The 25,331-nt window shown below is 43.9% G+C and overlaps 1 protein-coding gene across 1 annotated transcript in view; it reads left to right on the top strand.

Moving 5' to 3' along the window:
• The window catches only part of LOC106612868 (protocadherin-16), a 196,225-nt gene that overhangs the window by 110,900 nt on the left and 59,994 nt on the right, over positions 1-25,331 (top strand). The window lies entirely within an intron of this gene.

Genomic DNA, 25,331 nt, shown 5'->3' with positions numbered 1-25,331 from the left:
TAGGGCTAGGGTTAGTAGATAGCTATTTGAAATGTTACTGATAGTCTGTAGAGTGTTACCTTCATTTCTCCCCTCTAGGACTGCATGCTCCACATCCATGCAACAATGAAAAGGTACAGTAGTTTACTGTAGTACTGGGGCCTGCGAACCAGTATAGCTAAACACATCTTAACTGATCTACTTTTTAATCACTCTCAATCAGAGAAGAAATTACTCAAACCCCTCTCACCGTGTGTGTGTGCAAGCGTGTGTGTGGGTGTGTGGGTGTCTGTGCTATACCTGGCACCTTATGTCAGTAGCATTCCCACACTGTCCCTGTGTTTCCCCTGAAACAGCCATTTGGTTTTATTGTAAGTAGCTTGATGGTAAAATACTGCTGTTTTCTCCCCGTTCCTCTTTTCACAATGCCAGGGCCCAGCCGACCTACGCAGCATTGGCGAGATGCCCGGTCAGGATCTTTAGTGGCATGCACACACACACACACACACACACACACACACACACACACACACACACACACACACACACACACACACACACACACACACACACACACACACACACACACACACACACACACACACACACACACACACACACACACACACACACACACACAGGGAAGTGGGAAGATGGCGCTGGACCAGTGGTGCCCCACCAGCTGAGAATAGTATACCCATGTACTGTAGGCAGACATCTTAAATACACAGACATCTTAAATACACAGACATCTTAAATACACAGACATCTTAAATACACAGACATCTTAAATACACCTACAGTTGAAGTCGGAAGTTTACATACACCTTACCCAAATACATTTAAACTCAGTTTTTCACAATTCCTGACATTTAATCCTAGTTCAAATTCCCTGTCTTAGGTCAGTTAGGATCACCACCTTATTTTAAGAATGTGAAATGTCAGAATAATAGTAGAGAGAATTATTTATTTCAGCTTTTATTTCTTTCATCACATTCCCAGTGGGTCAGAAGTTTACATACACTCAATTAGTATTTGATAGTGTTGCCTTTAAATTGTTTAACTTGGGTCAAACATTTTGGGTCGCCTTCCACAAGCTTCCCACAATAAGTTGGGTGAATTTTGGCCCATTCCTCCTGACAGAGCTGGTGTAACTGAGTCAGGTTTGTAGGGCTCCTTGCTCACACAAGCTTTTTCAGTTCTGCCCACAGATTTTCTATAGGATTGAGGTCAGGGCTTTGTGATGGCCACTCCAATACCTTGACTTTGTTATCCTTAAGCCTATTTGCCACAACTTTGGAAGTATGCTTGGGGTCATTGTCCATTTGGAAGACCCATTTGTGACCAAGCTTTAACTTCCTGACTGATGTCTTGAAATGTTGCTTCAATATATCCACATCATTTCCCTTCCTCATGAAGCCATCTATTTTGTGAAGTGCACCAGTCCCTCCTGCAGCAAAGCACCCCCACAACATGATGCTGCCACCCCTGTGCTTCATGGTTGGGATGGTGTTCAGCTTGCAAGCCTCTCCCTTTTTCCTCCAAACATAACGATGGTCATTATGCCCAAACAGTTCTATTTTTGTTTCATCAGACCAGAGGACATTTCTCCAAAAAGTACGATCTTTGTCCCCATGTGCAGTTGCAAACCATAGTCTGGCTTTTTTATGGCGGTTTTGGAGCAGTGGCTTCTTCCTTGCTGAGCCCCCTTTCAGGTTATGTTGATATAGGACTCGTTTTACTGTGGATATAGATACTTTTGCACCTGTTTCCTCCAGTATCTTCACAAGGTCCTTTGCTGTTGTTTTGGGATTGATTTGCACTTTTCACATCAAAGTACGTTCATCTCTAGGAGACAGAATGCGTCTCTTTCCTGAGCGGTACGACGGCTGTGTGTTCCCATGGTGTTTATACTTGCGTACTATTGTTTGTACAATAGATGAACGTGGTATCTTCAGGCGTTTGGAAATTGCTCCCAAGGATGAACCAGACTTGTGGAGGTCTACAATTTTTTTTCGGAGGTCTTGGCTAATTTCTTTAGATTTTCCCATGATGTCAAGCAAAGAGGCACTGAGTTTGAAGGTAGGCCTTGAAATACATCCACAGGTACACCCCCAATTGACTCAAATTATATCAATTAGCCTATCAGAAGCTTCTAAAGCCATGACATAATTTTCTGGAATTTTCCAAGCTGTTTAAAGGCACAGTCAACTTAGTGTATGTAAACTTCTGACCCACTGGAATTGTGATACGGTGAATTATAAGTGAAATAATCTGTCTGTAAACAATTGTTGGAAAAATGACTTGTGTCATGCACAAAGTAGATGTCCTAACCGACTTGCCAAAACTATAGTTTGTTAACAAGAAATTTGTTGAGTGGTTTAAAAACGGGTTTTAATGACTCGAATCTGTGTATGTAAACTTCCGACTTCAACTGTACATAATACACTATTTCTGGCAAGATTCTTATATAGAGGAAAAACATTAGCACTGAAAACACCCCTAAAGTATGGATGATATCTAAATGCTACGCTAAGGGATCTGTTTAATATGACATACTGTACACACACTGATGCTGTTAAAAACCCTGTCATCCTCTTGGTACACCGCAATCCTTATCAGGATAATATATGGCTGAAACAGGGGACAATTTACAAACACCTGTGGGTAATGTTATAGTTTAGTGACCTGAAGACTCCTTCTCCTGAACTTATAACTTCTCATAGTACACATAATTACTGATCACCATTCATTCAAGTACCTCCTCCTGCTCTTTCAATAACACACACAGAGAAACCCAGACAGAGTGGCTGTTTTGGAGTGTTGGAGTGGTTTAGAGTCTCTATAAACACTGTAAAAAAGTCTGTTCATCAATGACGATGTGGTGATGATTACAACCCACCTCCAAACATAAACTGTATCAGCCTGTCTTTACAGCTCTGCTCCCTCATAATGTAATTACTGCCTGGGAGGGAGGGAACACAGTCAGAACCTAATGGGCACGTTCGAGAGGATCACTTTTGTGAAGATGTTGACCAATGTTGGTCACCGCCTTTCAAAGTGTGTTGCATTAAGTGTATAAAAATTGTCCGACTTGCAACTACATGTCGACTGCATGACCTTTATAACAACCATGTGATCAAAGGTCACAAACGTTCGAGTGCAGTCGACTGGAAATTTCTGCAGTTGCTCCTCACCAACTGCAACTTGAAGTCAGAACCAACGCATTGTGGGAGACAACCTTCTTCTGTGTTTTTTTAGAAGCAAAAGGCTCTACATGCTCATAAATGGTTGATGTCGCCACCTACTGTATCATTGGTTATTGGTTATTATCAATGCATGTTTACTCTTTTGGGTGGATGACTATTTAAATCTTAAATACATCTTTATTCTTATATTCTTACAATCTAATTACATAGACCTACATGTCATCCAAATTTATAACACAAATAAATGATCCTACTTGTGACTATATAGCTAATGCATTTATCTAGATGTTACTGTGATTTTGTGTACCATGGTATAGCCTACAATTAGTCTTGTCTGTAATGTTGTTGTCACCAAACAAATTCAAATGTGTTGATTGTCTATTAAGTGTGAATTAAATGTAATAGATATTGTAGGCTACACATGGGTTATTTTAGGGGATTTCCGCACTGGCAATTTTAGAGGCTTAATATATGTCTGGGAAACTGGCCCTTAATGAGCAAGTACCCAGACCCCAATCGTGGGGTCAATACCAAGAGCATTTGACTGCTTGGCATATTGTTTACCCAGTAACTTATGGGAACTGATCTACATGTATAGTGTCATGACACTAGCCCTTTCAGTGAATTGGCTAGCAGAGAGGGGGGAGGGGGTCAGTTTTATGACTTTACAACAATGTCGTAAACTCCTTGCAGAGACGCTTGTCTCCCTGACCATGCCATATGGGGGAGAGAGAGTCACAGTAGAACAAAGGAACTCTCCCGCCAAATTCTACAACATCCCAGAATTTGAGAATTGAACAATGTTTATATTTTGGAGAATGTGTAAACGGTCGGTGGAGAAGCCAGCTACGACCCCGTCCGTTTGTTTCATGTTTGTAACCTCATGAAAGACAACAGCCACATTACCCTAACTCTGTTTATACAGGTTCCTCAGTTATGAGGCTCGCATCTAATTCTTGTATGAAATGAATGAGTAAAGATGAAACTATTTGCGAAATGATGTAATGTGAATGTAAAATTAGAGAATTATAAGTTAGAGAATACACAAGTTCTTCCCCTGAACAAGGCAGTTAACCCACTGTTCCTAGGCCGTCATTGAAAATAAGAATTTGTTCTTAACTGACTTGCCTAGTTAAATAAAGGTAAAATAAAAACAATAAAAAAATTGGCCTCCATTGTAAAGTTTAACTAAGTCAGTAGCCACGCCAAAGTGAATAGACATTGGTTGGAAATGATGAACCAACCCCTTTTCCACTATTGAATAAAAGCCTCCGTGACGAAAAGTCAACTTAACGTGGACTTGTCCTCCACGTTGAAAAGGGCTAATTTCAACTATACAGGCCAGGAAACGTGAACGCTTGTTCCACATGTGAAATAGTATGAACTATGAACTATTGATCACCTAAAGAAGAAGTGCATACAAATCTAGCATATATCCGACTGCAGCTGAACATATGCGTAAATCTAGGATGAGAACACTGACCGACGAGGAAGCATCTCCAGAGTGAGATGAACCTCTCAGACGAGATTCTACAAAGGACGAGGGCAACATTGACTGGGCAAACTAGAGCCTCACATCGCGTAAATATAATGCACTGCTTTTCCAAATGAGCGATCGTTAGTGGCATATGTATTTATGTGAGAATAGCTTCCCAGGTCCGATAGAGAGCCATGTTCCTTAGTCTTCCTTCCAAAACCCCCTTCTCTTCTCTCTGAATCTATCGTTGTCACGCCCTGACCTGAGAGAGACGGTTTGTTTCTCTATGTGGTTAGGTCAGGGTGTGGGGTGGGCATTCTATGGTGTCTATTTCTTTGTTTTGAGCCGAGTATGGTTCCTAATCAGAGGCAGCTGTCTATCGTTGTCTCTGATTAGGAATCATATTTAGGCAGCCTTTCCCCACCTGTAGTTGTTGGATCTTATTTTTGTACTGCTTGTTAAGCCTGCAAGACGTTACGGTCGTTATCATTGTTTATTCTTTTGTTTGTAGTGTTTTGATTTAAAATAAATACAACGATGAACACTTACCACACTGCGCTTTGGTCCCCTCCTTTTGACAATCGTGACAATTGTTTTATAACCAAACTGTTTTTGTTTAGTCCACTAGGGATGGTATTTACTGTATAATGTTATGATGTATTGTATATTCTGTAATTGTTTAATTAGTTAGTCAATTAATGATTGAGCCAATTTGTGTATGGATGAATCATAGTAGAGGCTGGGTTCATGCAGGTAACCAAGAATTTTACGACGTTCAGATGAGACTGACGGAAGGTAATAATAATAATTCATTAATAGAAGACTAATTGATCAGATATTAAAGTTATATTTGAAAAATTATAACTTTGTAATCTGAACATTTTCCGTGGTGCCCCGACTTCCTAGTTAATAACATTTACATGATTAGTTTAATCACGTAATAATAATTACAGAGAATTGATTTGATAAAATAAGTCTTCACATTTAATGCTTAGTCAGAGACACGACAATAGTCTAATCCTTTTTTGTACTGTGAGTTTTTTGCTCTTCATGTGATTGAATCAAATTCTATTCTTTCCATGTTTACTGACAAAAGCAATATAAAGTTTGAGAGTGTAAGAAATACACTGCAGGCTGAGGTGATGCTGACATGCAATCAATTACCATACAGTAAGAATCTTAGTGGATTCCATTTAATCACATTTGTTACAATTCCATGTTGCACAATCACAAATAATAATTAGGAAGGTACAAGGGCATGAAGTAACAACCACGCATATCCCATTTGCTGCAAAAGCACCTGTATGTTCTCAATCTCATAGTCTATGCATTCACTGCCTGGTTATATTTTGAGAAAACCTTCACATATGCAGCGACACAAAAATTTCTGTCGGTGCATATGTACAGCACCTCCCCTGACTTTACTTCCGTTTACAGTCGGCTACTTTCGGGTTATCACTCAACACGCCCAATGCCTCCCTACAGCCAGGAGAGAGGTCTGTGCCACACCACAGATCTGGCTACATCTGCTGCTCTAAGGACCAGACCAGTTAGCCTGACTGTAAACTGCTGACCTCAGCCGAGCTTTACCCTACATCTGCAATGGACCTCTATATAGTGCACTACTTTTGGCTACTGGGCACAGACGTCAATTCAATGCCTATTCCACTTTGGTTCAACGTAATTTGATTGAAATGACTTGGAAACAACGTTGATTCAACCAGTGTGTGCCCAATTGGAGGACTCATGTAAAAACATAGTGCACTATATAACGAATATGTCTATGTATGTCTATGTCTACAGTATATCCACAGCCTGGAGCTGTCTCTATGTGTTTGTAATTCTAAATGTACAATATACAACCAACTGTTTTTACATGCAAATGTAAAACGCTCCTGAAAGATCAGTATTGCAGAATGGGAAAGATTTGCTTTCATGATCTGCCAAATTGTCAGAACAGACAAGACAATCCAAATCAGATGTCTGGCATGTGGTGGTATATGTTACATTATAAGAGGTTATGTGTCCTGCTTTCAGTTGACCACCAAATAACATAATTAGCATGTGGTTGCACAGCACTTTATTTAGAATATTCCCGTTTCAGAATATGAATCCATATCAAAGATGCTTGGTGTTTAGTCTGTTAGGGAGATTCAAACTAAGTGACACTCAAACTGCTTTGGTGGCGACTGCAGAACTACACAACCCTCTCCCGCTGTCCCACTGCCAGTAACCACCCACAGGAGTTTGGAAGATTGCAAAACAACAGGGCTCTACCAGTCCATACACCAGACCTGGCGAACGCTGTGAGGAGAGGAAGAGAATAGAGAGAAGGAAAGGGGAGTGTAGAGGAGAAGAGAGGAAGAGGAGAAACCTCAGCGTCATTGGAGCTGGCCTCCCTTGTGTGTTCTCTTCCACCTCATCAAACGGTGGATCCGTGAGAACCAGAGACCCTATCTACCCTGTGACTGAGTCCCTTTACTTACTGCTTACAAAGGTTATTCATCCTGCCATGATCTTTGCTCTGGTCTGAACTGACACGTTCTGTAGCAGGTTAGAGGCAGCCAGTCCATGTAGAGAGAAGTGGTGCTGACAGACACAGACACACAGCTGCCCTGGGTCTAAATCACCCCAGACTGCCCAGCATCACACCTCCTCCACCTTCTTAACTTCTCCTCTACAACCCAGCCAGCCAGCAGAACCAGGAAGGAGTATAACATACCTGAGAGGGAGAGGCTGGGGCAAACTGGGCTGTGGAGTCAAGCATAGAGAAGCAGGGGGTGGCTGGGCGGTGGAGCCTGGAGCCTGAGTGGGAGGGGTCTAATGGTAACCATCCCCTGCCTAGGGAGCAGCAGTGATGTGGGCTGGCGCCATGCTGCGGCTGCCTGCCTACCGTGGGTGGTGGGTTAGGGTTAGGGTTAAGTGGAGTGGTGGGGAATGAGGGGGTTGTGGGGGTTGTTGGGACGCCCACAGAGCATGGCATACAGTAACACTAACACAGTTACACTACAGTTTCTTCAGCTTTACTTCCATGAAAAGAGTAAGTACCCTAACTGTTTTAAAAAGCTGTATTGAAGGATTGTAGCACCAGCTTTCCTTCCCAGCGTTTTCTCTGCAGTATGAGCATATGTGAGGCTCATGTAAGCCATGTAATGTCCAACTGCTTTACAACTGTTGGTAATATGAAGCCCTAGGTATACGACAAGGCACCCAACCACCCGCTCTGGTTTCAAACTCCAGGTATAGAACAAGGCACACCCCTCCCCCCTCTCTCATTTCAAATCCTAACGTCCACATCTGGGTTTGGTCTTGTCAGTCAAAATGACTACCCTGCAATGCTCTGAACTCAAACACTCCAGTTAGTAATGTCCTTGATGTTTTCTTTCCCTAGGCTGAACCATGGAGCAGCGTGTGTATGAAAATAGCAGCAGGCTTGTTTCTCCCTTCTGACCCATTGTAAATAAACAGGTTAATACTCAGAGCAGAGACCAGCCCTGAGTCACTGAGGACCCTCTGTCCCTCCTCTGGGTAAAACTCCATTCCACAGACAGCTTTATATCTCTAGTTGAGTTTTTGTCATATTTCATTTTCTAGTCATAGTAAAACCTTCCTTGAGAATGATCCTTGAGATATTCTGTGCATTTTGGCGAGCAGGTCCACTTTACAGGAGTACACACACGTGGCTCGTGTATCCAGTCTGCAGGTCGTTCCCAGGACGCCCCGCCATTCTCTTACCCTTCACCCCCCTGCCTTCCTCTGCACCCTGTCTTTGAGGTGGAAATTGCAAATGGTTTATAACATTTTAAGTCAGAGCCACAAATCAAATCCGTCCAGAGAGATTTTCTCTTCAGAGGCTGCTGGGTCTTAAGTCAAGTACTGACCGGGGGGTTAGTGGCACTACATGACTGTTAAAACACACCTGGATACATCCCAAATGGTACCCTATTCCCTTCATAGTGCCTTCATAATGTTTGAGTAGTACACTATATAGAGAATAGGGGGCCATTTAGGATGTAATTACTTCCAAGGTGCTCACACTAAGTCACATTCCCACGTGGTGATATAAAGGAGCTTGTTCATGCGACTCCAGTACACAAACCTAAAGCTGTCATATCAATATAAAGTAGCAACTGCTGTGATATTTGTTTATTGTGTGTTCAAATCAAATGAAATCAAATTTTATTTGTCACATGCTTCGTAGACAACAGGTGTAGATTAACAGTGAAATACTTATTTTTCAAAAATGCAGAGTTAAAGATAAGATCAAAAATGTAATAAAAAAATGTAAATAGTGACAAGAGGAATAAATCCTCAGTGAATAAGGAATAAAGCACAAAAGGGAGTAGAATATAACATGGCTATACAGGGGTACCAGTTGATGTGCAGGGGTACCAGTCGATGTGCAGGGGTACCAGTTGATGTGCAGGGGTACCAGTCGATGTACAGGGGTACCAGTCGATGTACAGGGGTACCAGTCGATGTGCAGGGGTACCAGTCGATGTACAGGGGTACCAGTCGATGTACAGGGGTACCAGTCGATGTGCAGGGGTACCAGTCGATGTGCAGGGGTACCAGTCGATGTACAGGGGTACCAGTCGATGTGCAGGGGTACCAGTCGATGTGCAGGGGTACAAGGTCATTTAGGTAACTTTGTACTGTACATTTAGGTAGTGGTAAAGTGACTAGAGAACAGGATAGATAATAAAGTGTGTGTGTGTGTGTGTGTGTGTGTGTGTGTGTGTGTGTGTGTGCGTGTGCGTGTGCGTGTGCGCGTGCGCGCGTGCGTGTGTGTGTGTTGGGGTGTCAGTGTCAGTATGTGTGAGTGTGTGGGTAGAGTCCAGTGTGTGTGCATAGAGTCAGTGCAAGAGAGTTACTGCAAAAAGGGTAAATGCAGGTAGGACGGGTAGCCATTTGATTAGCTATTTAGCAGTTTTGTTTAGAAGTCTTATGGCTTTGGGGTTGAAACTGTTCAGGATCCTGTTGGTTCCAGATTTGGTGCATTGGTACTGCTTGCCGTGTGGTTGCAGAGAGAACTGTCTGTGGCTTGGGTTGCTGGAGTCTTTAAAATAATGTGGGCGTTCCTCTGACAACGCCTGGTATAGAGGTCCTGGATGGCAAGGAGCTCAGCCCCGGTGATGGACTGGTCCGTAGGCACTACTCTCAGTGTTCAAGCAGTTGTCATGCTCTCGATGGTGCAGCTGAATAACTTTTTGAGGATCTGAGGGCCCATGCCAAGTCTTTTCAGCCTCTCGAACCGCTCCACTACCGCCCCATTGATGTGAATGGGGGCGTGCTCAGCCCTCCATTTCCTGTAATCCACGATCAACTCTTATATCTTACTGATGTTGAGGGAGAGGTTCTTGTCCTGGCACCACACTGTCAGGTCTCTGACCTCCTCCCTATAGGCTGTCTCATCATCGTTGGTGATCAGGCTTACCACCACCGTTGTGTCTTCTGCAAACTTAATGATGGTGATGGAGTCGTGCGCAGCCACGCAGTCATGGGTGAACAGGGAGTACAGGATTGGACCAAGCACGCACTCCTGAGGGGCTCCCGTGTTAGGGATCAGTGTGGCGGATGTGTTGTTGCCAACCTTTACCACCTGGGGATGGCCTGTCAGGAAGTCCAGGATCCAGTGCAGTGCAGAGGAAGATGTTCAGGCCCAGGGACCTTAGCTTAGTGATGAGCTTCAAGGGCACTATGGTGTTGAACACGTAGGTGTTCATTTTGTCCAAGTAAGAAAGGGCAGTGTGGAGTGCAATAGAGATTAATGAAGCCGGTGACTGATGTGGTAAACTCCTCAGTGCCATCGGATGAATCCCGGAACATATTCCAGTCAATGCTAGTGAAACAGTCCTGTAACTTCCTGTTTGAGTTTTTGCTTGTAAGCAAGAATCAAGATGGTAGAGTTATGGCCAGATTTGCCAGATTTGCCAAATGTGTACATTTTTGTACTGTGCAGTGTTTCTGTTTGTATGTGGATGTACAGTATCTCGTGTAGACATAGGGAGTAGTTAACTAGTAGCATCCCATCCATATTGCCTCTATACCTCTTCCCTCTCTGTTCCCCTTCGTTTTCCCTCCCCTATCCATAATTTCCCCAAATGTTTTCCTCCTCAGGATCCCTTCTTCCCCTTAAATGGCTTGCTGCTTTAATCACTCCCAGATGGAGATGCCAGATGAAACACACACTGGCTGTTACAGAGAGAGGAGAATGAGAGGAGAGAGAGAAGAGATGAGAAGAGAGAGAGAGAGAGAGAGGGAGTGAGGAAGAGAGGAAAGATAAACCTTACCCTCCAAGCCCTTCTTTGCACTCTGCCTTCTAGTGTCATTACACCCTGTCTTCCATATTATCTCTCCTCCTCTGTTCCTTCATCGCCCTCTCCCTCTGTCTGCCGCTCTTGATGTTCCTCTGCCAATTATGTCCCATATGGCACCCTGTTCACTACATTGGCTGCATTTACACAGGCAGCCCAATTCAGATATTTTTTCCACTAATTGGTCTTTTCATCAATCAAATCAGATCTTTTCACATCTGATATTTTTCAGAGCTGATCTGATTGGTCAACAGAACAATTAGTGAAAAAAATATCAGAATTGGGCTGTCTATCTAAACGCAGGCATAGTTCACTAGCCCTAGTCAAAAGTAGTGCACTATGTAGGGAATAGGTTGCCATTTGGGACTCAACCTATGTTAACTATACCTGCTGCCAACCCAGTCCAGCCCAACCTCAGCAGGTTTATGTCAACACTACACAGTGGAAAATAAAAAGAGCACGTTCATGAAACCACTGTTTTTCTAGTAACCAATGCCTCAAGGTATCTCTACAGCTAACTCAGACAACTCCATGGCTTAAGACTGCAGAATCCATAGATACTCATGAGAAATGAGGGTCCTGGGTTTTTCCTAACCCTGGCTGATTCCCAAATTGCATCCTATTCCCTTTATAGCACACTACTTTCGACCAGGGCCCATTTGGGATGCAGACCTTGAGACCCAAAAAGGAAACCACTAACTGATCAAACCTTCAGTGAAGTCAACACTGAATTTAGTAGTCTGGTCAGAAAGGAATACATGTTTACTTGGTTATTCTTGGCTGTCATGAAAGTGTCATTGAACTATCATTGAAAGCTAGCAGAGCTCTGTCAGACAGCCAGTCAGTCAGTCAGTCAGTATTCATCAATAGCGATCGTCTGGTTGCGAGCCCAGACCAAAAATGACAGTTGGAAATAATTTAAATGTTGAGAGGACAGAGCCTGCAGATGGTAGTGTTTTCGCCTGACGACAGTATGACAGTATACTTCTTGGACAGGACAGAGAGAGAGGTCAGTGCATCAGGGCTAAAGAAAGACGCTAACTGATGCTGACATATATATGATGTTTTACAGAGGTGCCATAATGCAGACAGATTGATTTTAATAGACATCTGGATGGACCAGAGCACTTCACAAAGCTGGGTATGCCTCCCAAATGGACCCCTATTCCCTATATAATGCACTACTTTTAGCCAGGGCCCATACCCCTATTCCCTGTAGTGCACAACTTTTAGCCAGGTCCCACCGCCCTATTCTCTATATAGTGCACTACTTTTGACCAGGAGCCTTAGAACACTGGTCAAAGTAGTGCACTAGATAGGGAGGGAATAGGGTGCCATTTTAGATAATGTTCTGTTCGTGATGTCAATCAAAGTCTGTTACTCATGGACCGTTAATTAGTAATCAGCAGAAGAACTCCCATCAGCCATTAGTTCTGTAATTATAAGGAATAATTGAACGAGCCAGAGGTCCCAAAGGGGGAATCATTGCCCCTATTAGAAAAAACACTTAGATTAGACTACGTGATTTAATTATGAGGCATGGTGGGTGTGTGTGTAACGCTCATTTAGGGCCTGTTATCTGATAAAGTGCAGTGGGACATCTACAGTAGTTAGATACAGTACTAACAATCATGAGCAGAAATGTGCATGCTGTGGTTGGATGTATTGTAGTACAGTATACAGCAGTGGGATGAAGCCCAGGAGGCAGTTGTCCCTATGTGGGGTTTATATTTTTGTCAATAGTATGTAGCCTGCCTTCTTTCATCCCTCTCTTACTTCCCCTCTTTCTCTATGTTTATCTCTCTTACCACCCAGCTGGTGTGTGTGTGTGTGGGGGGGACGGGGGCGGGGGGGGACATGGGCAAAGCTTTTGAGCCCTTAGCTGTTGGTGGTGTGTATCATGGTGGGGAGCTGTGTTTCTGCTGGGGGCTGTTGGACTGAGTACCTGCTGCTTTGGAGTTAAAGGCTCACTGAAAGAGGCTGAGAACTGGGCAAGGTTTCCCTCTCTCTTCTCCTCCTACACCTCTCCTCCCTTCATCCTCTCCCTCTCTCCTCTTCAGAAGTGATGCCAGGACAATACAGCTGGGAAAGCTCATAGGGTTTCACTGTCCAGATTTCACCATCCCTCTCTCTTCCTCTCTCTCGCTCTCTCTCGCTCTCTGTCAAATACACACTTACTCTCTTTCTCTATTTTTTTCTCTCTCTCTCTCTCTCCCTCCCTTCCTCTCTCTCTCTCTCAAATACACACTATCTCTTTCTCTCTTTTTCTCTTGCTCGCTCGCTCTCTCCCTCCCTCTCTCCCTCTCTCTCTCTCTCTCTGTCTCTCCCTCCCTCCGTCTCTCTCGTTGTGTTTGTGCTTTCCTATTTCTCTGTCTGCTAACTGGCTCAATATCAATCCATCCATCTGAACCTTAGCTCTTTAGGGACTAGTACAATTGCAGCCTTGATGGATTGCGCCAATGAATCTGTCACATGAATCTACACATGGGACATTGACCATTTGTGGTGAGAAGAGACAAGTCTTGAGAGTGTCATTCTTAGAACAATAATGTGTGTTGTCATCCTAATGTGTAGGGAGGGGCGTCCCTTGGATCAATCCCCCCCACCCAAAAAAAACAACATTTCATGAAAAATAAAAATAAAAATGTAGGGACTCAGTCGGGCTCTCAACTTACTGTAGTAAAAGCACAAGGTGCAAATTCCACATTTGGTAGTTTTTTTGTTATGTCAGTCACCGACGGTCAGTCAATTAACCTATGTCATATTCACATGTTTTGATTCCTGAGTTAGTTTAGTGGCCAGCTATCTTAACGTGTTATTATGGTCGAATTAACGGCCGAGGAAATTAACTCTTAGAACATTTCTCTCCGCTGTCTAGAGGGGGGCCACTAAAATGTTTTGTGGGGGGGTTCAGGGCTCCCACCCCCATTAAAAGTTGTCCTTCCCTGGTATAATGCATTGTCTCTATAATGCATGGTGCATGACTCTTGACCAGGGCCCTGTTCCCTATATAGTGCACTACTTTTGACCAGGGTCCATAGGGCACTGGTCAAAGTAGTGCACTATACAGGGAGGGAATAGGGTGCCATTTCAGATAATGTTCTGGTCGTGATGTCAATCAAAGTCTGTTACTCATGGGGCGTGTTGTGAAAATATGGACCGTTAATTAGTAATCAGCAGAAGAACTCCCATCAGCCATTAGTTCTGTAATTATAAGGAATAAGTGAACGAGCCGGAGGTCCCAAAGGGGGAATCATTGCCCCTATTAGAAAAAACACTTAGATTAGACTACGTGATTTAATTATGAGGCATGGTGGGTGTGTGTGTAACGCTCATTTAGGGCCTGTTATCTGATAAAGTGCAGTGGGAGAAATGTTTTCTCAAAACATTATGCAGTTTTCATTGCATCTCCTGCCTATATACTAGTCTTACTCAGTGGACAACTACAGTGGTCATGTCTCACTGAGTCTTCCTTCCTTTCACTAGGCTGGTAGAGGGCCTGGGTCTCTCTCTCTCTCTCTCTCTCTCTCTCTCTCTCTCTCTCTCTCTCTCTCTCTCTCTCTCTCTCTCTCTCTTTCCCAATAGAAATGTTACTCAAGTAGCTTGGGACAAAACCACCAAATCAGGGCATCTGCTGCCAAACCAAACAGACCAATGATGGAGTGCATGTGCAGAGGCATACCAACTGGCCAATTAACACACACATCAGCCATAAGCTCCACCCAGAAAAACATACAAACATCAGAGCTAAAATATATTACCCAACAGGAGGCCAACATCAGTGGAGAGAGAGAGAGAGAGAGAGAGAGAGAGAGAGAGAGAGAGAGAGAGAGAGAGAGAGAGAGAGAGATGGGTTTAGGGGTTTGATGGAGACCCCAGGTTGTGTTGGCTTATACCAGAGCCCTCCATGGTCATAGCTCTACACCATCTATTACCTCTACTCCCAGACCTCTACTCCCAGACCTCTACTCCCAGACCTCTACTCCCAGACCTCTACTCCCAGACCTCTACTCTCAGACCTCTACTCCCAGACCTCTACTCCCAGACCTCTACTCTCAGACCTCTACTCCCAGACCTCTACTCCCAGACCTCTACTCCCAGACCTCTACTCCCAGACCTCTACTCTCAGACCTCTACTCCCAGACCTCTACTCCCAGACCTCTACTCCCAGACCTCTACTCTCAGACCTCTACTCCCAGACCTCTACTCCCAGACCTCTACTCTCAGACCTCTACTCCCAGACCTCTGTTCCAGCTCTGTTCACACTGGGGTCTACATCAGGACTATGTAATGGTAGTAGCAGGGTTATACGAGGTCACATACTGTACTACTGGAAGGGTCCATACAGCAGGAATCTGATGGGTGAACTGAACACAAACCGCACAGTGCCCAGTTATCTTTGGATCCTTCTTCAGCTTGTTTAAGTGAACACCCAGCCAAAAGTGAATCTCTCCCCAAACTCTTTATCTCCCTCTTCTCCCTTTCTCTAACTCACTTTTCCTCTCTCCTTCTCCCTCTGGCCTGTCTCCTCACTCCGCAAACTCTCTTGTCACCTGTCCCTTTTCTCCTCTCCCTCCTCGCTGTCTCTCCCTCTCTCCATCTCTCCAACCCCAGTCCTCCCTATCTCTGCCTCGCTTCATAAGACATCTCCCACCAGGCTAGGCTCTACTCTACTCTTCTCTCACACTGAGTGGAGACAGAACTCTGCTGGCTCCCGACCATCATCTAACAACTCTCCTGCCTTTGAACTTGTAATCCAATAAAAAGGGAATGTTTGCCCAACACAGCAGCACCACAGTGGGCAGAGCAGAGACCCAGAGGGAGAGGAGAAAAGCCTGAACAATACAAAACCCACTCAGAGGATCACAGTACCAGGCCATGTCCCAAATGGCACCCAAAGGACACATAGGGTTCTGGTCAAAGGTAGTTCACAATGTAGGGAATAGGGTACCATTTGGGATGCAGACAGAGTATCAGAGTACAGCAGAGGTCACTGTTGAGGGGTCAGGAGATGGTGATATCAGATAGCTGTTAATCTTACATGGGAAAGTGTGGGAACTCTCCCAGCCTAGTTACCAGGTCTGTATGTAGTTGTCTTATAGCCTGGTTACCAGGTCTGTATGTAGTTGTCTTATAGCCTGGTTACCAGGTCTGTATGTAGTTGTCTTATAGCCTGGTTACCAGATCTGTATGTAGTTCTCTTCTAGCCTGGTTACCAGATCTGTATGTAGTTCTCTTCTAGCCTGGTTACCAGGTCTGGATGTAGTTCTCTTCTAGCCTGGTTACCAGGTCTGTATGTAGTTATGTTCTAGCCTGGTTACCAGATCTGTATGTAGTTATGTTCTAGCCTGGTTACCCGGTCTATATGTAGTTCTCTTCTAGCCTGGTTACCAGATCTGTATGTAGTTATGTCCTAGCCTGGTTACCAGGTCTATATGTAGTTATGTTCTAGCCTGGTTACCAGGTCTGTATGTAGTTATGTTCTAGCCTGGTTACCAGATCTGTATGTAGTTATGTTCTAGCCTGGTTACCAGGTCTGTATGTAGTTATGTTCTAGCCTGGTTACCAGATCTGTATGTAGTTATGTTCTAGCCTGGTTACCAGATCTGTATGTAGTTATGTGTTAGCCTGGTTACCAGATCTGTATGTAGTTCTCTTCTAGCCTGGTTACCAGGTCTGTATGTAGTTATGTTCTAGCCTGGTTACCCGGTCTTTATCTAGTTATGTTCTAGCCTGGTTACCAGATCTGTATGTAGTTCTTTCTAGCCTGGTTACAAGGTCTGTATGTAGTTCTTTCTAGCCCGGTTACCAGGTCTATATGTAGTTATGTTCTAGCCTGGTTACCAGGTCTGTATGTAGTTATGTTCTAGCCTGGTTACCAGATCTGTATGTAGTTATGTTCTAGCCTGGTTACCAGATCTGTATGTAGTTATGTGTTAGCCTGGTTACCAGATCTGTATGTAGTTCTCTTCTAGCCTGGTTACCAGGTCTGTATGTAGTTATGTTCTAGCCTGGTTACCCGGTCTTTATCTAGTTATGTTCTAGCCTGGTTACCAGATCTGTATGTAGTTCTTTCTAGCCTGGTTACAAGGTCTGTATGTAGTTCTTTCTAGCCCGGTTACCAGGTCTATATGTAGTTATGTTCTAGCCTGGTTACCAGGTCTTTATGTAGTTATGTTCTAGCCTGGTTACCAGATCTGTATGTAGTTATGTTCTAGCCTGGTTACCAGATCTGTATGTAGTTATGTTCTAGCCTGGTTACCAGATCTGTATGTAGTTATGTTCTAGCCTGGTTACCAGATCTGTATGTACATCTTTATCCAACACCTGTGACTGACTCTCATTGTCAATGAAATACAAGAACAGTTGGCTGAAGCACACATATACTTAGCAGGTGGTTTACATGCATTTCAACAAGACAGCGGCTGATTGGCTAGTGTCTACAGGTTGGTTTGTATTGGGTCAGAGTTCACTCACCCTGTGTAGCATCGGTTAAAGTTCAGAGGTCAAATCATCAGCTTCACAGACACCTGACTGTGTCCCAAATGTCATACCTATACTCTAGTTAGTGCATTGCTTTTGATCAGGGCCCACTATATAGGGAATAAATTGCAATTCGGGACGAAGCCCTGAGCCTTATTCCATTAGCTGGAGGAGAGTGGAAATGTAACGTTACTCGATGATGAAACCATGGATTCAAGATGGAAATGTATAACACAACACACATACATCCCTGCCAAGACTGGAACTGAGCTGCACTGTTGGTTAACGTAAGTACAGTATGTTTTCACCGCTGTGACTATGCCTGTGTCCCAAATGGCACCCTATTCCCTATATAGTGCACTACTGTTGACCAGAGCCCTATCTGGGAATAAGGAATAGGGTGCCATTTGGGACCCATACTGTATAAAGGGAAGGAACGGTCTGGCTGTGATTATAATTATAACAACACATCACCAGATACCAGATTTAAATACTCAGCATTGCGACATGGTAGGCGCATGGTGAGCGGACATCAATCTTAATCACATGGTTCTTATTAGTCTTAGCACATTGTGAGTGATTTACACCTTCCCCTCATCTCGTTCTCTCCCTCTTCCGCTTCCCCTCTCTCTCCCTCTCTCTCTCTCCCTTCGTTTCTGTTCCTCTCTCTCTCTCACTGTGTATGATTTACCGCAGTTCCTTCCATCAGGACTTCATAAAGACTTTGTTATGAACGCCAGAGAGGTTATTTTATTGGGTTAATCCTCCTCGTCACTCTGGGTTGTCTGTCTGTCTGTGGTTTGGCTAATTATTCTGTCTGCGTCCCAAATGGCACCCTATTCCAGTATTCCCTATAGTACACTACTGTGCCATTTAGGACGAAGACATGTTGTCTCCGTCAGAATGAGGCTTCATTATAAACCAAGCCTGTCCAGCTGAGTGGAGATGTTATGCTGTCATCTTGCCTGCATCTGAAATGGCATCCTATTTTCTATTTAGTGCACTACTTTTGACCAGGGCTCATAGGGCACTTTGTAGGGATGGGGTACCATTTGGGACACATTTCCTGGACAGGCAGACCTAGTCCTCAGCCTCAGCTCCAGGCCTCCAGTCCCATGTCACTGATATGCTGTAATTAGCCTAGAATGAGAGAAGAATAGAGATTCCAGGTCCCTGAGAGTTGAGATCATTCTGATTGCTCTCCTCAGGCGTAGCATTGTGAACATTTAAGGTTTTATATCAATTCTATTGTACCTTCATTATAGTACAACAACATACAACTCCTCTGCATTTGGAGCTAAATATATGTTTACGTTTAGAGGGTTACGTTTAGAGCAGGGTTATTATAGTCAAATAGGATATCCACTGGATATGTTTGTCAATGTGTGTTTCCCTGAAATCAAGCGTGGAGAGATTGTAGATAACAGTTGGATCAGTACGTCTATCTCTATCATGTATAACGGGCATCAGGCTGGTGAGAGCATGCTGAACTGGAGGTGAATCTGTCCACACATGCCTCCTATTCCTTCTGATATCTGTCTTCACAACACACAACAGCCTCATAGCTCTCAATCCCTGGACTGTACTGTTCTCTCTCTCTCTCTCCATCCTCTCTCTCTCGCGTTCTCTTTCTAGCCTTAACCAGATTAGCATTCAGTTGTTGTATCCATTCACCTCTGAGGCAGAGCTGTGGTGTGTGTGTGTATGCATGTGAACTGTGGTTGGTGCCGTGCACTTCTTGTCTCTCGGCAGTCATGTAGAATGCTAATTCATTAGTTCAACATTCACAACTGGCCTGCTCTCTCTCTCTCTCTCTCTCTCTCGCTCTCTCTCTCTCTCTCTCTCTCTCTCTCTCTCTCTCTCTCTCTCTCTCTCTCTCTCTCTCTCTCTCTCTCTCTCTCTCTCTATCCCCGGTCACCCTATCCATCTCTTTACATTATTCTCCTTGCTCTGCTTTTAATATGTTATTCTTAGGGCCATGAGTCTTTCTCAACCACATGATCGAGCCAGGAATAACTCCAGGTCCTAGTAATACTGTTCCACTACTCCACTGCTCATCCAGGCTATGCAGCCAGGAGACCCTCACTATTTTTGTGTCTGACACTTTTTTAATGCTATGCTACAGGAGAGTGTTTTCCCTCCAGCTTCAGTATTGCTGCTGTACTGTAACTGTGTTCATATGAGAGTAGCGAACTCCATAGCCTCTACCTCTGAATTCCTAGTTCCATTCTTTCCCCTCCACTGTAAATCCCAGGTGCATTCTACCAGTTCATTTGTCAGCCCTCATATCATAAATATTTAATGTGAGTATTGTACAGGTGCCATTTTTTATGACGGTGGTATTGGCTAGGAAAATAAACATTCCTCCATGCCTGGTTGTGGCTGAAATGGAAAGATACATTTGGGTCTCCTCATATAGCTCTCTCTCTCTCTCTCTCTCTCTCTCTCTCTCTTAACTTGTCCAGGTTCAGTCATGCTACTGTGGTGAGAACAAGAGGGAGCAGTGCAGTAGTTATTAATAACGTGCCCCCTGTCAGATAATAGAATATTGAAGCTACGGCTACAGGCCTAGAGAGTTGCTGTGTTTTAACAAGCTCCCGGTCACTGTCCCCTCCTGTGTCTCTCTCTGCCAACATCACAGGCTCTCTCGCTGGCTCTCTCACTGTCCTTTGGCTGTCGTTAGGACAAACACACACACACACACACACACACACACAAAAGCACACACACGTATGCACACATACACACACACAGCGCCGTACGACCACCGTGTGCTACAGGATACATACAGAACAGAGATCCTGTTTCATTTGAGAATCATCATCACCTCGTACACTCACAGGAGCCAGGGCCAGGCCAGGACAGGGAAGTGTGTGCTTTTGATAAGCATGGCTGGCTGTATTTTCCTTGGCCCAGTCTCTCATAGCTCTCTCCTAGCTGCCCTCTTAGGCACAGAGCAGCCATACTGCAGTAGTAGTAGTCGTACTTTCCTTCCCAGAGAGATCCCCCCCTCTTTTTTTGAAGCGATGGAAGGAAGAGAGAACTCTAATCAACTTGTGAGGCTTAACCCCATCTGTAATCTCTTTCTAGCTGCGATCCCAAGCCAACACTTGCAAACGATTACCCTGCCAGTACCCAGGAGGCTCTCTGATTGGCTTGTTTGGTTAGTCTAATCCAGGGAACTGCTACAGTCTCCTCTCCGCGGCTGACTAGTGGCTGGCTGGGGAGTTGGGCTGAACTGAGTGGAGGCTGTCTGTTATGAACCCACCAGCCCCAGCTCTCAGCTCTCTCTGTACGTAGATGTGAGGGGTATTAGAACCAGACGCTGAGGGGTAGAACGTTAGCGTTATAATGTGGTGAGGCAGGGAGGCAGTGAGGCGTGCTGTGGGGGATACCCTCCTGCTCCACAGACCTCCCTCCCCATCCCCCCTTCCTCCCTGTCATTGGGCTGTTCAGACAGACGCCACTCCACTTCTGAACCAGCCTGGCTGTCTCGACTGCTGGCATCTCTCCCGGCTAAACGCAGGCAGGGCTGGGGAAGTCATCCTCTCCTCCCTCCCTCCCCCAGTGCCTCGTTCTATCAGAGGAGGCGGTTTGGCTTGTGCTCTAACTCAGATAAACAACACAGATGAGAAGAAAATACTCCCTCCAACAACACCTGGTGTCCTGTACTGTCCTGTACTGTCCTGTACTGTTACTGTTACTGTACTGTACTGTACTGTACTGTACTGTTAATGTTCTGTACTGTTATTGTCCTGTACTGTTACTGTTACTGTTACTGTACTGTACTGTACTGTACTGTTAATGTTCTGTACTGTTACTGTCCTGTACTGTTACTGTCCTGTACTGTATTGTTACTGTACTGTACTGTACTGCTACTGTTAATGTTCTGTACTGTTACTGTCCTGTACTGTTACTGTCCTGTACTGTACTGTTACTGTTACTGTCCTGTACTGTACTGTTACTGTTAATGTTCTGTACTGTTACTGTCCTGTACTGTTACTATCCTGTCCTGTCCTGTCCTGTAATGTACTGTACTGTTACTGTACTGTACTGTTACTGTTAATGTTCTGTACTGTTACTGTCCTGTACTGTTACTGTCCTGTACTGTACTGTTACTGTTACTGTTAATGTCCTGTCCTGTACTGTTACTGTCCTGTACTGTTACTGTCCTGTACTGTACTGTTACTGTTACTGTTAATGTCCTGTCCTGTACTGTTACTGTCCTGTACTGTTACTGTCCTGTACTGTACTGTACTGTACTGTTAATGTTCTGTCTTGTACTGTTACTGTCCTGTACTGTTACTGTCCTGTACTGTTACTGTACTGTTACTGTTACTGTCCTGTACTGTACTGTACTGTACTGTACTGTACTGTACTGTTACTGTTAATGTTCTGTACTGTTACTGTCCTGTACTGTTACTGTCCTGTACTGTACTGTTACTTTTACTGTACTGTACTGTTACTGTTAATGTTCTGTACTGTTACTGTCCTGTACTGTTACTGTTACTGTCCTGTACTGTACTGTACTGTTACTGTCCTGTACGGTTACTGTTACTATACTGTCCTGTACTGTCCTGTACTGTACTGTCCTGTACTGTTACTGTACTGTCCTGTACTGTACTGCTCTGTCCTGTACTGTACTGTTACTGTTCTGTACTGTACTGTACTGTTACTGTCCTGTACTGTCCTGTCCTGTACTGTTACTGTCCTTTACTGTCCTGTCCTGTACTGTTAATGTCCTGGCCTGTACTGTTACTGTCCTTTACTGTTACTGTCCTGTCCTGTACTGTTACTGTCCCGTACTGTTACTGTTACTGTCCTGTACTGTTACTGTCCTGTACTGTTACTGTTACTGTCTTGTACTGTACTGTTACTGTTACTGTCCTGTACTGTTACTGTCCTGTACTGTCCTGTCCTGTACTGTACTGTTACTGTCCTGTACTGTACTGTTACTGTCCTGTACTGTTACTGTTACTGTACTGTACTGTTACTGTCCTGTACTGTTACTGTTACTATACTGTCCTGTACTGTACTGTCCTGTACTGTTACTGTACTGTACTGTACTGTTCTGTCCTGTACTGTACTGTTACTGTTCTGTACTGTACTGTACTGTACTGTTACTGTCCTGTACTGTCCTGTCCTGTACTGTTACTGTCCTTTACTGTCCTGTCCTGTACTGTTACTGTCCTGTCCTGTACTGTTACTGTCCTTTACTGTTACTGTCCTGTCCTGTACTGTTACTGTCCTGTACTGTTACTGTTACTGTCCTGTACTGTTACTGTCCTGTACTGTTACTGTTAATGTCTTGTACTGTACTGTTACTGTCCTGTACTGTCCTGTACTGTACTGTCCTGTACTGTACTGTTACTGTCCTGTACTGTACTGTACTGTTACTGTCCTGTCTTGTACTGTACTGTACTGTACTGTACTGTACTGTACTGTTACTGCCCTGTACTATTATGTACTGTCACTGTCCTGTACTGTTACTGTTACTGTTGTACTGTACTGTACTGTACTGTTACTGTCCTGTCCTGTACTGTACTGTCCTGTACTGTAATGTTAATGTACTGTACTGTCCTGTCCTGTACTGTTACTGTCCTTTACTGTCCTGTACTGTTACTGTCCCTGTTACTGTTACTGTCCTGTACTGTTACTGTCCTGTACTGTTACTGTCCTGTACTGTACTGTTACGGTCCTGTACTGCTACTGTTACTGTTACTGTTACTTTTACTGTCCTGTACTGTACTGTACTGTACTGTACTGTACTGTACTGTACTGTACTGTACTGTCCTGTACTGTACTGTACTGTACTGTTACTGCCCTGTACTATTATGTACTGTCACTGTCCTGTACTGTTACTGTTACTGTTACTGTTGTACTGTACTGTACTGTACTGTTACTGTCCTGTCCTGTACTGTCCTGTACTGTAATGTTAATGTACTGTACTGTCCTGTCCTGTACTGTTACTGTCCTTTACTGTCCTGTACTGTTACTGTTACTGTCCCTGTTACTGTTACTGTCCTGTACTGTTACTGTCCTGTACTGTTACTGTCCTGTACTGTACTGTTACGGTCCTGTACTGCTACTGTACTGTTACTGTTACTTTTACTGTCCTGTACTGTACTGTACTGTACTGTACTGTTACTGTCCTGTTCTGTACTGTCCTGTACTGTACTGTACTGTACTGTACTGTTACTGTTACTGTCCTGTCCTCTACTGTACTGTTACTGTGCTGTACTGTTACTGTCCTGTCCTGTACTGTACTGTACTGTACTGTTACTGTCCTGTACTATTATGTACTGTTACTGTCCTGTACTGTTACTGTTACTGTACTGTACTGTACTGTTACTGTCCTGTACTGTCCTGTACTTTAATGTTAATGTACTGTACTGTACTGTACTGTTACTGTTACTGTTAATGTTCTGTACTGTTACTGTCCTGTACTGTTACTTTTCTGTACTGTTACTGTTACTGTTACCGCTGTCCTGTACTGTTACTGTTCTGTACTGTTACTGCTGTCCTGTACTGTTATTGTTACTGCTGTACTGTACTGTTACTGTTCTGTACTGTTACTGTTATTGTTACTGTTACTGTCACTGTTACTGTCACTGCCCTGTACTGTAGTGTCATGTACTGTTACTGTCCTGTACTGTAGTGTACTGTACTGTTCTGTCCTGTACTGCCCTGTACTGTATTGTTACTGTCATTTACTGTCCTGTCCTGTACTGTACTGTTACTGTCCTGTACTGTCCTGTACTGTATTGTTACTGTTACTGTCCTGTACTGTACTGTACTGTACTGTACTGTACTGTTACTGTCCTGTTCTGTACTGTCCTGTACTGTACTGTACTGTACTGTTACTGTTACTGTCCTGTCCTCTACTGTACTGTTACTGTGCTGTACTGTTACTGTCCTGTCCTGTACTGTACTGTACTGTACTGTTACTGTCCTGTACTATTATGTACTGTTGCTGTCCTGTACTGTTACTGTTACTGTACTGTACTGTACTGTTACTGTCCTGTACTGTCCTGTACTTTAATGTTAATGTTAATGTACTGTACTGTACTGTACTGTTACTGTTACTGTTAATGTTCTGTACTGTTACTGTCCTGTACTGTTACTTTTCTGTACTGTTACTGTTACTGTTACCGCTGTCCTGTACTGTTACTGTTCTGTACTGTTACTGTTACTGCTGTCCTGTACTGTTATTGTTACTGCTGTACTGTACTGTTACTGTTCTGTACTGTTACTGTTATTGTTACTGTTACTGTCACTGTTACTGTCACTGCCCTGTACTGTAGTGTCATGTACTGTTACTGTTACTGTCCTGTACTGTAGTGTACTGTACTGTTCTGTCCTGTACTGCCCTGTACTGTATTGTTACTGTCATTTACTGTCCTGTCCTGTACTGTACTGTACTGTTACTGTCCTGTACTGTATTGTTACTGTTACTGTCCTGTACTGTACTGTACTGTACTGTACTGTACTGTACTGTAATGTAGTGTTCTGTACTGTTACTGTACTGTCCTGTACTGTTACTGTTACTGTCCTGTACTGTTACTGTCCTGTACTGTTACTGTTACTGTCCTGTACTGTTACTGTCCTGTTCTGTTACTGTCCTGTACTGTTACTTTTACTGTCACTGTCCTGTACTGTGCTGTACTGTTACTGTTACTGTCCTGTATTGTAGTGTCCTGTACTGTACTGAACTGTACTATCCTGTACTGTAATGTGCTGTCCTGTACTATACTGTCCTGTACTGTCCTGTACTGTCCTGCTATGTACTGTCCTGTACTGTCCTGTGTGGGTTCTCGTTCAAACAAGTGTTACTATCCAAAATGATCATACAGGGTACATGCTAAA

This window comes from Salmo salar, chromosome 09, assembly GCF_965601325.2.
Source record: "Salmo salar chromosome 09, fSalSal1, whole genome shotgun sequence".
In the NCBI taxonomy this organism is placed as follows: domain Eukaryota; kingdom Metazoa; phylum Chordata; class Actinopteri; order Salmoniformes; family Salmonidae; genus Salmo; species Salmo salar.
The sequence above is the reverse complement of the archived record's forward strand: the minus strand, read 5'-3'. Positions and strand labels throughout refer to the sequence as shown.